Below are 14,572 nucleotides of genomic sequence, written 5' to 3' on the forward strand. Positions count from 1 at the left end.
TTCAGGTTCTAGGAATCTTGACGTAATTTCCAGAGTAAAACAACAATGAAAAGGAAAACACACACACACACACGCACACACACACACGCACAGACTAGCTGTAATTTTCAGTACATTAGGATGTTGTATTTTATTTGAATACATCTCAAGACCGTGCTAACCCTATACGAGAAACTAGACGTCTGTATTTTTCATAGATATTCTACTGTATTCAGATATAGCAAATTAGAGAATTAATGTTATACCACCGGCTAAACCGTACTCGAATACAGATTTATATCATTGCATTCAAAAACCAACACAAAATTCCTGGATGATCAAGTTCACATGCTCTTTCAAAGACCCATCTGCTTACTATGATGGATTATTATTGTAGTCTGCTGTTTAAGAGCTGACGGTAAGTATCTGCAGTCGACATCGCTGAAGCCAATCGTGATTGGCTGCTCATGCTGCTCAGCTCCCACCATTGGTTGCATGGATGTCGGATGTGGATATTTACCGTCAGCTCATAAACAAGTAAAAAATGCACCGAAGTTTCTTCGGCGCTATCAAGTTTTCTGTACAATCGCTACAGCGTACAGTCAAGGCCACCGAAAATAGATCTATGTTTCGGTGGTCTCTGTATAATGCTGTTTGAAACTTGGCCCATGAAACTTTAACCACTGCCCGGTGGTGGCCTATTCTATATCGTTGCCAGAAGCACGAGTATGGCTAACTTTAACCTTAAATAAAATAAAAACTACCAAGACTAGAGGGCTACAATTTGGTATGTTCGATGATTGGAGGGTGGATGATCAACATACTTATTTGCAGCCCTCTAGCCTCAGTAGTTTATAAGATCTGAGGGCGGACAGAAAAAAAGTGCGGACAGAAAAAAGTGCGGACGGAGAGACAAAGAAGTCACAATAGCTTTCTCTTAGAGGAAACTAAAAAGACAGTAGAATATCCTCAGTCTGTGGACATATTAACGGTAGGTCGTGCGTTCAAGTTTATTGTCAATAAGTTTATGATGATTCCGTTCATGTGATTTAGCTTTCACAGTATTAATGGTATCTAGATTATTATAAAAGAAAACTCGACTTATTAAAATGAATTTCAAAACAGTTTCATTCATCCCAAATAAGGGTTGGTAAATACCCGGGGGTGGATGATAATTAGCCAAGTATATCCTGTGGAAATCAGCTAATTAATGTAGAATTAAGAGAGCTTTATGGATATTTGGAAACTGGGATAGCTCATTAATTGCGAACAATAATCTAATAACGGTGATATCCAGCTGAAATGGTTATCTCGATTGCAAAGGCCGCTGTTTGGATGTTGTAGCAAAGCTGGTGTTTTTTGTTCGACGAATTTACCAACAGAATCATTTCGCGAAGGGAGGCGAAGCGAGGATATATATATATATATATATATATATATATATATATATATATATATATATATATATATATATATATACATATATATGAATGTCTTTTAATGTCATACCACAGTATAATATAAAGATAAAAAAGCCCATAAAACACTATTTGAACATTGCAACCATATATTCCGAGCACTTCCTTCTGTGACCCTGTTCACTGGTAAAATATTTTACCAGTGAATGGGGGCACAGAAGGAAGTGCTCAAACATATGGTCGCAACGTTCAAATAGTGTTTTATGGGGACCTTTTTATCTTCATATATATATATATATATATATATATATATATATATATATATATATATATATATATATATATATATATATATATATATATATATAGACAGACACATTAATTCATTTAGGAACTAACTCGCGAATATTGGCAATGAACCTCGGCCACCAATAGAATAAAATGAAATGAATTAAAATAAACAGCATCTCAAACTTATAATTAGTTTGAGATGAACATTCAAATAATGTATTTCGAGCGAATGATGAAACACAAAGTAGCAAAAAGGAGGCATTTTTAGATTTCACATCCACGACTCTTTCTGACTGACTGAGGGTATGAAATCAATTTCCCCTCACAGAAATTGGTCGCAATTTTCCAGCGTTCCCTGTTTTGAAATCACGAGTTCGAAATGCCTAATTGAGCAGTCACCTTAATTTCCTCTTCAAGGTTTTTCCTCACTGTCCAGGGTATGATGTCAGTTACACAAACACTGCTCTGATGCTCTTTCATTATCTATTTCACTATTCTCTCATTACTCTTTACATTATCGTCATCGCATTTTCACCCACAGAGATAATGTGACGAACCTCCATCGGATCAAAGAAAATCCCGAGAGACCAAAATTTTCGGCCGAATTATGCAGAGTGCAATTTGGGCGGAAATTACCGGTAGTTAAGGACCAGATCGTAAAACGCCTTCTGATTTCACGTAAACGAACCGTAATTTAAACCGTAATTTCGACCGTAATTTACGAAGCGTCCTGATGCCGCTATGGATAACATTCGAAAAAACTCTGCGAGATATACAAGGCCAATTTCCAAGACGGAATTTATGTTCGCGGTATTAATTTGCTCTCTGAATGTATTTCGGGGAATTTAAATTCCGCGCGCGCGTGTGAGGCGGACGGACGGACGCTCATTGAAGACACTGCAGATTCAACGGCCGTGCAATTCGTTTGACAGCGCTGTCAATTACGGAAAGATGGGAGAATAATATTTGAAATGCAGTTATGTGAAGAGGACACTCGCATCAATCGGGTTTTACGATCTTTTATTTCAGTGCCTTGGTCGAGCCGTGAATAAATGCATCCACGGCCCGTCGTGAATAATGTATGAGTGTATGGAATGGCGGCGTCCATATCATCGAATGTATGATATATATTCGTTCGGCTGTTTAGCTTTTGGAGGGACGGTGATGGACACTGGCACCTCGGTTTTGTTGGGAGATAAATATTTCCTTTGTTTAAGCGATGTTGTAAATTGAAGTGTTCTTTGTTTTGATTTTATTCCTGTATTTAATATACACACACACGAATATGTATATATACATATATACACACATACATACACACACACACACACACACACACACACACACACATATATATATAAATATATATTAATTTCTCTCTTAATTCAAACAATTTAACGCAAAGCAAGTGCATGAATGCGCACAAATATGCATACATTAAATACACACATGCATATACACACACTCCCACACACACACTCACACAAACATACACACGCGCATATATTATATATATATATATATATATATATATATATATATATATATATATATATATATATATATATATATATATATATATATGCGTGTGTGTGTTTGTGTCTGCATGTGCACGTGTGTATTTCCTATATACACTGTTTGGGTTAAGAGATGGAAACTAATATTCTGGGATGTGGTTGATAACTCAACGGTTTTTCTATACGAGCATCAAGATACTATCACAGACTAAACGACCGAAAGGCCAAACGACCTTCATTCACTGCTTTGTCAATAGTGGTATAATAGTCTTCAGTTTCGTGAGGGAGCGACAAACTTTGAAAGCAATTTGAAAAAAAAAGCAGTTAAAGAAAAGGAAAAAACTTTATTCCGGAAAAAGGAGAAGATCGGAAGGAACTGAGAGACGTTTTCGGCTTCCCAGGTCATCATCATCATCATCATCATCATCATCGCTTCTGTCGCCGTGCAACGCAAAGTACAATTCGACCTCTCAAATCTTTACTGTGCTTTCACTTCCACCAATCTCCACTCATCCCTAGTTTTCAGTCTCGTAGTTCTCATATTCACGTTTTAGCCTATCATTGTCATCACCTCTTTCGCTGTGCAACACAAAGCAAAATCCCACCTCTCAAATCTTTACTCTGCTTTCACTTCCACCAATCTCCACTCATCCCTAGTTTTCAGTCTCGTAGTTCTCATATTCTTGTTTTGTCGTTTCAAAAAAATTTCAAGTTTTCTATATAAATATCACTGCATACTGATATCGTTTCAGCTACTGATGAACTGGATGAAATATATAGGTTTTAAAAGTTAGAGATGTAATTTCATTGAGTGTTTCCTGTGTCGAAACGCTTGAAAACAAATAGAGTTTCTACCATTGATTCTACCATAAGATAATATTAAACAGAATGCAAAAATACAAGTACAAAAGAGTGTGATTTTTCATTAAAGATATAAAAAACCACAAATTTTACAACGACCATGTACGTTTTGGTGTTTATTATGTTAAATTATCAATATTAACTTCGTTTATTATTTACTACGATGATTGATATTATTATTAGAAATTGATTTTATTATGTGTGTGCGTATGTGTAAAAGATATAATATATATATATATATATATATATATATATATATATATATATATATATATATATATATATATACACAGTATATATAGATATATATATACATATATAGATAGATAGATATATATATATGTATATAATATATATATGTATATATATATATATATATATATATATATATATATATATATATATAGAGAGAGAGAGAGAGAGAGAGAGAGAGAGAGAGAGAGAGAGAGAGAGAGAGAGAGAGGTTTTCAAGTTAGTGATGTCATTTCCTTGTCGACACACATTAAAGTAAATCAAGTATCTGCTTAAAAATTAAGATGATAATAAACACATTCCGAATATACTAATAAAAAAAAGACGCCCAATTCCTCATAGAAGAAAATATAAAAAAGGCCCATAAAATTTAACAAAGAAAATGAAAATACAAAACGAGACGAACAAGTGCGGAAAACCAGGAGGGAGAACCTAAGCGGAACCATTATGAGAAACCCAGAGTACGCATTAGGTTCCTAATTTGTTCCCACAAGCGCCTGGAACCACGAAAGAACCCAGCAAGCGAGAACGATAGATATTATTACCCTCCCCGCAGCATCTGTTATCGGTTTCACGTATAAACCTTTTGTTGCCTCCTCCACGGAAGCAATTAACGCCAGAATGCTGGCCAGTTTTCTTTCGGGGAGAAAAACGTTTGGCTGCGAATTTTCTCAAACGTTTTTCTCTGTTATGAAATATATATTAATAGGTTGTTTTTCTCTCGGTGGTTATAGAAGGCCAGTTTGATTAAGAATGTGCGTGTTTGTTTGTTAATGTTGTCAGTAACCGCTTCGTTAATTATGTTCTCTGCTGATTGATGTTGTTGTACATTGATACTATTTTGAGAGAGAGAGAGAGAGAGAGAGAGAGAGAGAGAGAGAGAGAGAGAGAGAGAGAGAGAGAGAGAGCTGTATGAGGTCATGAAGAAAATTCCTATTAATTTAAGAAAAGAAGAGACAGGGTGATTACTAAGCAGAGAACGGAAATGCAGAAAACAGAGTGAATAAGAAGATAACATGCCGAATAAAGAGGTGGACAATATAGGAAATTTAGCAGAGAAGGAGAAGGGAGAGTATAATGCAAAGAAAAGAAATGATAAGTGATTAAAGGGAAAGACAGTTTATTTAGTATAAAAGGAGAAAGGGACCAAAATATGTGAAGAATGAAGAAATAAATAAAATGAAAACGAGAGAATATATATCAGGTAGAGAATAGAAAGAATATTTGCTAAAGATAAAGATACATGTTAAGCAAAGAAGGGGGAAATAGAGGAAATTTATGAAAGAGGGCGAAGAGAGAAATGCAGTAAAGGGAGAGAGAGAGAGAGAGAGAGAGAGAGAGAGAGAGAGAAACCTAACTCGGATATCTGTAGATGAATCCCTCTCAAAGAGGGAAAAGAACAAGGCCATTGTTATGTAGTATATCTTTTAAAAGAGAAAATGTTTCCTTGTTAAAGGAATACACACAGTATTTTCTTATTTTTTATTTTCAGTCATAGAGGGACGTATATGTATATATATATATATATATATATATATATATATATATATATATATATATATATATATATATATATATATATATATATATATATATATATATATATATATATATATATATATATATATATATATATATATATATTCACACACAAATATATATAAAAATATATATATGTGTGTGTGACTATATGATAAACAGTGCTTACATTCATATAAATAATGACCATTGAACAGTTTATTATTTTAATTACACTTCACTGAGAGAGAGAGAGAGAGAGAGAGAGAGAGAGAGAGAGAGAGAGAGAGAGAGAGAGAGATCACTAGGTGTCTTTGCTCACTGGTTCGCCCAATTGTTCACCATAAACACGGGGGGACCTTGGCGAGGATGAAAGGCATATATAAGATAAGATATTCTCTCTCTCTCTCTCTCTCTCTCTCTCTCTCTCTCTCATTTTCGTACTTGCAAAACAACCTATTTTGACCCAAGGATTTTCCCCAGTTATCAAGCCCTAAGACTGACATCTCGGTAATGGAATTCAGAAAGTGATTACAAATAGCGGGTTGGTTTCTTCTCTTACTTGCGAGGGCTGAAGATTTGTTTAATTTAGTTTAAAAAAAAAAAAGTAACTCTGTGCCAAATAAGAAAAACCTCTATTACAAAAAAATACAGGATCACGGCCGGCAGATTTCAAAGGATGTTTTAAGTAAATCTGGGTAAAACAAAAATAATGGTTAGTCATATGTAGTTATATTGCTGACAGTGAGTCCACATACCCATGAATCCTGCTACAGTGAATAGGATCTCAATTTTATCTTTGTCTGTTAAATGGGCATAAGGCGTTTCAGATAAGATTAAGCACATAGAAGTATGCGACAGCTTTGCCTACGCAAACTGACGTCACAAACTAATGTCACAAACTAAAAACTGACGTCACAAGCTGTCACAAACTGAAATTGCAAACTGACGTTACAAACTGATGTCACAAACTACAAACTGATGTCACAAACTAAAAACTGACGTCACAAACTGTCACACACTGAAATTATAAATTGATGTTGCAAACTGATGTCACAGACTAAAAACGACGTAACAAACTGATGTCACAAACTGAAAACTTTCGTCACATAATGATGTCACAAACCGACGTCACAAACTGATGTCACAAACTAAAAACTGACGCCACAGAGTAATGTCACAAACTGATATCACAAACTAAAATTGACGTCACAAACTGATGTCACAAACTAAACACGACGTAACAAACTGATGTCACAAACTAAAAACTGACATCATATAGTGATGTTACTGACGCCACAGACTGACGTCACAAACTGACGCCACAGACTGACGTCACAAACTGATGTCACAAACTGACGCCACAAACTGATGTCACAAACTAAAAACTGACGCACAAACTGATGTCACAAACTGACATCACAAACTGATGTCACAAAATAAAAACTGAAGCCACAAACTGATGTCACAAGCTGATATCACAAACTAAAATTGACGTCACAAACTAAAAAGTGACGCTACAAACTTATATCACAAACTGATGCAAGAAACTAAAACTGACGTCACAAACTGATGCCACAAACCAAAAACTGACTTCACAAACTGACGTCATGTATTCCTTATTCATTATTACCCTCTTCTTTCGTACTTCTTCATCGTCTAAAAGAACACCTGCCATTACACCTGTTCTACCTACGTGCCATGCAAATGTCATCCGCCATCCGACACCTGTGGCGTGATAGAGTCTCTCTCTCTCTCTCTCTCTCTCTCTCTCTCTCTCTCTCTCTCTCTCTCTCTCTCTCTCTACCGCAGTGGTCAGTGGTCACGTGGCTGGACGAGGTGACACAGACTGCAGGGGGAGAATGAGGACGATAATAATGATTAATGGCGAAGGGTTCTTCGGAGTGGTTCGAGATGTTTCTTCCAATTTTTCCTTATTTCCTTGTTTTTACTGCTTTCCTTTTTAGTTTCCTGTATAAGAAAACTATTGTGCCGGCTTTGTCTGTCCGTCCGCACTTTTTTCTGTCCGCACTTTTTCTGTCCGCCCTCAGATCTTAAAAACTACTGAGGCTAGAGGGCTGCAAATTAGTACGATGATCATCCACCCTCCAGTCATCAAACATCCCAAATTGCAGCCCTCTAGCCTGAGTAGTTTTTATTTTATTTAAGGTTAAATTTAGCCATAATCATACTTCTGGCACAATATAGGATAGGCCACCACTGGGTCGTGGTTAAAGTTTCACGGGCCGCAGTTCACACAGCATTATACCGAGACCACCGAAAGATAGATCTATTTTCGGTGATCTTGATTGTACACTGTAGCGGCTGTACAGAAAACTCGATAGCACCGAAGAAACTTCGGTGGATTTTTTACTTGTTTTCCATTAGTTCCCTGTTTAGTTATTTGTCGGTCTTTAGTTATTTTTCATTATTTGCTTATTTTTCTTTTCTCCTTATTTGTCATTATTTCCTTATTTTTCATGATTTCCTTACTTGTCTTTATTTCACTATTTTTCCTTATTTCCTTAGTTTTACTCGTGTCGTTATTTTTTCTGATTTCCTTCCTTTCCTTATATCCTTATTTGTCCTTATTTCCCCCATTTTCTTTACTTCCCTCTTTTTCCTCATTTTCCTCTTTTTCAGCATTGCCTTATTTCCCTTATTTGTCCTTGTTTCCTTATTTTTCTTATTTTTCCTTATTTCCTTATTTTCCGTATTTGTCCTTATTTCCTTATTATTCTTATTTCTTATTTCCTCTTATTTCCTTATTTGTCCTTATTGCACTATATTTCCTTGTTTTGTTGTTTTTCCTTATTTCCTTATTTTACTTGATTTCCTCATTTCCCTGTTTTCCGCATTTCCTTATTTTCCTCATATCCTTATTTTCGTTATTTCCTTATTTCTTTATTTGTCACAATTCCCTTTTTTCTTATTTCATAATTTGTCCCATATCTTTATTTCCTTTTTCCTAATATTAACAAGTAAAAATGGGCCGAAGTTTCTTCGGCGCAATCAAGTTTTCTGTACAGCGTATAATGCTGTTTGAAACTTTCAGCCACGGCCCATGAAACTCAGTCACGATCCGGTAGTGGGCTGTGTTGTTGGTGCCATAAGTACGATTATGGCTGACTTTAACCTTAAATAAAATAAAACCTACTGAGGCTAGAGGGTTGCAATTTGGTGTGTTTGATGATTGAAGGGTGGATGATCAACATACCAATTTGCAGCCCTCTAGCCTCAGTAGTCTTTAAGATCTGAGGGTGGACAGAAAAGTGCGGACGGACAGACAAAGCCATCTCAATAGTTTTCTTTTATAGAAAACTAAAAATGAACTATGTGCCTTAACGTAAAATATTTCCTTTCATTATCATTAACCCTCTTCGACATATTTCTTATTTTCATTTTCAATCTGAGTGAGAAGCGAAAAATAAGTTGTAAAAAGAACAAAGAGGATATAGAAGAAAAAAAATAGTGGAAGAGGCTTGCTTATCTTTTTTTTTGTTTTTAAGGTCAATGATTTTTAAGCCTTCTCGTTTCTCTGATACTCATGTTTATCAAGATACTGAATATATGCAAGCATATGAAATTCCTCAAACTATCTAAATACGATAAGTTTGCATGTATTTAAAGTTTTTCGTAAATACTGACTAATATTTAAAATCATATAAAATTAAAAAGAAAAGGACAATAAAAAAAATATTAAATAATATGGATCTAGGTGGAGAAGTAAGCAAACCTTCATTTTTCAAGAATGTTTAAAATCCTATTGCAAGACGTCACTATTCCTCCAAGGATGAGATTCCTGACTTAAATCCTAAAAGGGGCTGAGGAAGAAATGTAATAAAACGGTTATTCCTGAGCTTCTTCCTGGACAAAAAATAATGAAGTAAAAATTGCTCCGAGGCTTCTTCGGCGCATTCGAGTTTTCTGTGCATCGTATAATTAAGGCCACCGAAAATAGATCCATCTTTCGGTGGTCTCGGTATAATGCTTTATGATCCGCAGCCCATGAAACTTTAACCACGGCCCGGTGGTGGCATATCCTATATAGTTACCATAAGCACGATTATGGCTAACTTTAACCTTAAATAAAATAAAAACTACCGAGGCTAGAGGGCTGCAATTTGTTATACTTGATGATTGGAGGGTGGATGATCAACATGCCAATTTGCAGCCCTCTAGCCTCAGTAGTATTTAAGATCTGAGGGCGGACAGGAAAAAGTGCGGACAAATAAAGTGCGGACGGACAGACAAAACCGGCACAATAGTTTTCTTTCACAGAAAACTAAAAACTCCAAGATGAATCTTTTGCGATTGGCAGAAATAAGACGAGAGTCTGAGATACATAAAAGAAACAGAAATCTCTGCAGACTGTTCTCACTGATGACGTAAACAGACCCTCTTATTTGACGAGATTTTTTTTTTCTGACAAGACATGGAAGCAAATGGAATTGCTGGTGAACTTTAGAAGTGATTAATTCTTTCTTTCTGGTATGTTCAGCCGGGGAAACAGTATCAGAAATTGAAAATTGTGTAATCCCCATTTGAAGAAAAGGCAATGATGATTTTATACGAGTGTTGTATCTCAATGCTTTTTAATGTGAATATACTTTTATACCAAAGAATGTAATTACAACACCGACGTTTTGAAAGGAAGTTGTTGTATCTTTTTGATGGTGTAGTTGCCAGTGGATATAGCAAATAGAAAATTGAACTTCACCGATAAAACTAAACGGAACAGTAATGGAAAATACGAAACTTTTTTAGAAAGCTACTGAAAAGCGAATTAGAGGTTAGGTAATGATTTTCAGTAAATGGAAATATAAATACCATGGGCATGAGAGAGAGAGAGAGAGAGAGAGAGAGAGAGAGAGAGGAATATCTAATCCATATAAGCGAACAAACTTCCCATCCTAAAATGGCACATCCAGCGGAAGTGGCAGACTGCGTTAGGGACAAACATATCTAATCATAACTCAAAGACTCATGGCTTAATGAGAGCTGATTCTGGACCTAGGGAGGCAAGTCGTGGAGATTATATCTGTGTAATGGCATAATTCATGTGTTGGTCCATCTCTCTCTTTCTCTCTCTCTCTCTCTCTCTCTCTCTCTCTCTCTCTCTCTCTCTCTCTCTCTCTCTCTCTCTTCATGAAGGAAGAGGTATGAGAGAATGACTGTGTTGAGAAATGTCTTCCGTTCTATTGTTTAATGATTCCTCTTTGCTTATCGCATATTCTCATGTGTTAGTTCACCCTCTCTCTCTCTCTCTCTCTCTCTCTCTCTCTCTCTCTCTCTCTCCCCATGAAGGAAGGTGTATGAGAGAATGAATGTGGTGAGAAATGTCTTCACTATTGTTGTTCAATGGTTCCTAGTTTCATATCACATATTCTCATGTGTAGCTCTCTCTCTCTCTCTCTCTCTCTCTCTCTCTCTCTCTCTCTCTCTCTCTCTCTCTCTCTCTCTCAAGGAGGAAGAGGTATGAGAGAATGAATGCGTCGAGAAATGTCTCCAGTATTGTTGCTTAATTGTTCCTCGTAGCTTATCACATATTCTCCTTGCTCTTGTATTCCTTCAGTCCACTGTTGTTGTTGTTGTTGGTCAGTTTCAAATTACATGAAGTACACAGTTTGTTTATTAGAAGATGGCTGCTGTAGGTTAACAAAGGGTTTTTATAGAGAAACTGAGACAGTGGAATCTTTCCCAAGTGTTCTGCGTCAAGTACAGATTCCGAGCCTCTGTAGAGTAATGACGTAGACGCAAATGATTCTTTCTTCAGTATTTCACCTGTTTTTGAGAGAGAGAGAGAGAGAGAGAGAGAGAGAGAGAGAGAAATTTATGATATATATATATATATATATACATATATATATATATATATATATATAAAAACACACACATACACACACACACACACACACACACACACACATATATATATATATATATATATATATATATATATATATATATATATATATATATATATATAAGGGAGACAGACTGACAGACAGACAGAAAGTCAAAGTGGAAACAGAATGGTATTCCTAATTCCTGTATTGAATTTGATATCCACAGTTTTTTCATGTCTTATGCTTTACATCATAAATTAATCGTGGTGAAGAATTTCTCTCTCTTTATCTTGCTGCCGTATCAGTCAAACTCTCTCTTTTCAATGGTTGCTGAAAAAGCCTCAGTGCTTGGCTTGACAGCCTAAATTTGGTAAAATCATAAAATCATACATTTATGCATATTAGAATCTTCCTGTGAAATGGATATGTATAACCAGTATGACCCTATTCAAATGTATTCTTTGGCATTGTGGTTATTACAATTAAATACGTATTTGGTAAAAGGGGACCAATAGATTCTATATATACTTTTGCATTATCACCATCAATAACCACGAGGTAAACTGACCTCTTTCTCCTTCAAATGAGATATTTTCATTTCCTTTCTCACCACCTTCATATATTCTCCATCACCAACATCGGCCAATCTCTCCTCTTCATTATTCTTCAGTTTCTATCCTTCTTTTGATATCAACCGTTCACCTTCGTCGGCCAGATTATATCCGCGAATCCATCGCTTTTCAAATATCCTGCGTCAGAGCTTCGAAACGTTTCAGCTTCTAGTCGCCGGCGAGTTCTGCTTTTGAAACCTAAAGTCATGTAATTCGCTGATGTCCTTTTGACATTATCGTACATCAGATAACTCCTCGCCCTTTAAAAAGGTATATGACTTTACTGATGGTGATGAAATTCCCATTGGAAACACACAGCTGTTATCAGCAAAGATTATTCATCTCTAGCCAATTTCCTATTCATCATTTACTTTCCTGATTGATGTCAGTGAACGAGTCAACTGATATATCTGATATCTTTTAGGTAAAGTTTCCTAGTGCATTCTTTTCCTGCCTTTATTCTTTTTTTTTTCTTATTATTACTCTCTGCATGAGTGTAAAATGTTTCCCGTAAATTCCTGCCTCCTCTCATGCAATGTCAAGTTTCTTTGTTAGGGCTTTCATACCGTAAAATAACGGAATCTGCGGGTTATTCAATTACTCTTCATGGTCCTCTTAATAGATATTCTACTCTGGTATGCACACAATTGTATATATGTATATATATATATATATATATATGCATACACACACACACACACACATATATATATATATATATATATATATATATATATATATATATATATATATATATATATATATATATATACATATATATACACCAGAGTAGAATATCTATTAAGATTAATATGAAAAAGTACCAGGTACCCCCTACATGTATGTAAGTATATTTGTGTTCATTTATATATACATTGAGTGGGTATGTGTGTATATTTGTAGGGTGTATGTATGAAACCTTACACGGCTTCACCAGATAAAGACATAATATAATGATACGGGGACAAACTGTAATCTCGCTGCACGCCCCCCCACCCCCACCCGCCCCCCACAGCGTCACCACGACCTCTTGTATTGGGGATTGATTCGCGAAACTTCAAATGAGGCAGTATTTATAAAAGTGTCCTAAAAAATGTGTTCTCTTTTGGCAACAATGTGGAAATAAAATGAAAAAATGGACGCATAAAGTAGAATGAAAAACAGACAATAATTTGCAGGAAGTGTGGCAATTAATTACCAGCATCCGCGGACCAAAATAATCGTTCGAAAACATGTTCGTTACCAAAGACATTACTGGAAGGAAAACACGGCATGCGCGGTTAATTGTCTGTTTTGCAGAAGTGAATGTTTTCTAACAGAAGCAGAATGGGAGCGTTTTCGCTGCACGGATAAGAGCACAGTCCTCCTGTCATAATGAAGGCAATAATGGAGCTGCATTTTTCAAAATATTAGCTCAAGACAATCATTTCGAATCTTGTGAGAAGTGGGTGTTTCGCCGTAATGAACGTGGGCGTGGGATATCGGTTTCCACTGCAAAGAAATTGTGCTGTTGTTTTCTTTTTAGGGAGAAGTAAAAAATATTTGTGGCCCGGTTTTTTCTGTCACTAGAAAAGGTATTCATTGTTATACGATGGCTTGTAAGGAAAGGTCACGAATAATTGAAGCTCATAAAAAAATGTTCGAATGTCTGTGACCGAACGCAATCAAGTTTAAAGGTCATTACCATGTCATGCCAATGCTCGGAAGTACGCTTTTAATAACATCGACCATAAATGGCGGAGTCTCTCGTGATTCACATTCACGCTGATTAAGGGTCAAAATGAACGGTTCATCCTGGGGATCCCAGGGGCAGCGGCCGAAGGAGACTCAGGGGGTACCGAAGTTTAAGCTTTATGCTTGGCATAGCGGCTGCACCAGCAATAGCAGCAGCTGTGTGCCTCTCTCAGTCTGCCGATGGCTGTTGTCGAGGAAGGGTCTCTTCCGGAAGCTCCGTCTTCTGCTCTTGTGTGGCGAGATCCGATGCCTTCTTAAAGGGACTTCTTCCTTCCTATTTTTTCCTCGTCATGTGAGGTGATTAATGAAAGTACATACTGATTTTCTCAAGTGCTATGTCAAGTGACAAGAATAAACAAAAACGAAATCCAAAGTTTTTTGAATTTATTGAAAGTTTGACAAGAAAAGAGAATTGTTTCACCCGAAGAAAATAAAGTATAGAACATATTTTTAAATGTACATTTTCAACTTAAGAAAATTATACCTATATATGTCTCGAGCACTTTGTACATTTCTGAGGCTGAATTAAATCACTACTTGGG

General features: G+C 36.0%; 1 protein-coding gene across 1 annotated transcript in view; it reads left to right on the forward strand.

The window, feature by feature from the left end:
- LOC136848215 (neuroligin-4, X-linked-like) overlaps positions 1 to 14,572 on the forward strand; it is a 158,785-nt gene that overhangs the window by 58,788 nt on the left and 85,425 nt on the right. The window lies entirely within an intron of this gene.

Source organism: Macrobrachium rosenbergii, chromosome 18 (assembly GCF_040412425.1).
Source record: "Macrobrachium rosenbergii isolate ZJJX-2024 chromosome 18, ASM4041242v1, whole genome shotgun sequence".
In the NCBI taxonomy this organism is placed as follows: Eukaryota; Metazoa; Arthropoda; class Malacostraca; order Decapoda; family Palaemonidae; genus Macrobrachium; species Macrobrachium rosenbergii.